Genomic DNA, 914 nt, shown 5'->3' with positions numbered 1-914 from the left:
ATGCCACCAAATACATGCTCATGATTTTTAGTATTTTTAAATAAATTAAATGTGTAAATTATAGACCCATTTTAGAATATAATTAAAAATAAGCATATTAGTGTTCTATTAGACCTATCTTTAGAGAAATCTCTTCCAATTATATTCACAGTATAAACTTCACTCAATACGACTTCTTTAAAGAGAAATTTTCCTAAGCTAGAAGTAGAAAAACCTAGTTAAACAGAGCTTGGTGCAAGTTTTATCTTTACTAAATTTGTAAAGTATGTTAAAAATATCAAGAGACAACTAATGAGTAGCTATATTAAAATAAAGTACCCTTATTAGAAGTACTATATAATTACTATTATATTATTTCTAGTTATGGGAATATTTTTATCAAGAATACATATTATTCAATATGACATATTTTGATGTTCACCAGCTGAAGCACTGTTTTTCAGGTTTGTCTATCATTGACTTTACTTCTTTGTCTTCATTTTCCCTTTTCTCCTTTCATGACTCTCTTACTCATTCTTGTTCTATTTGTTCTTCTTTTTTTAAATGTATTTATTTAAATTAGTTTCAAATAAAAAAAATTAGTTTCAAGTATACAGTACATTGGTTAGACATCTATATAGTTCATAAAACGATCCCCCCAATTACTCCCTCCCTCCCCTGGCCCTCCAACTAGCCATCATATTAATGCTAACTTCATTCCCTCTGCTGTGCTCCTCATCCCTGAGACCAACTATCAACTACTAATTTGTACTACTTTAACCCTTAAGCCCATTTTCCCAGCCCCCCAACCTCCCTCCCCTCTGTCTGTCATCAAATTGTCCCCTATATTTGTGAGTCTGTTTTTGATTAGTTTGTTCTTTTTGTTCCTTAGATTCCACATGTAAGTGAAATCATACGGTATTTATCTTTTTCTG

This window comes from Pteropus vampyrus, unplaced genomic scaffold (assembly GCF_000151845.1).
Source record: "Pteropus vampyrus isolate Shadow unplaced genomic scaffold, Pvam_2.0 Scaffold21, whole genome shotgun sequence".
NCBI lineage: Eukaryota > Metazoa > Chordata > Mammalia > Chiroptera > Pteropodidae > Pteropus > Pteropus vampyrus.
Note: the sequence above shows the minus strand (reverse complement) of the source record.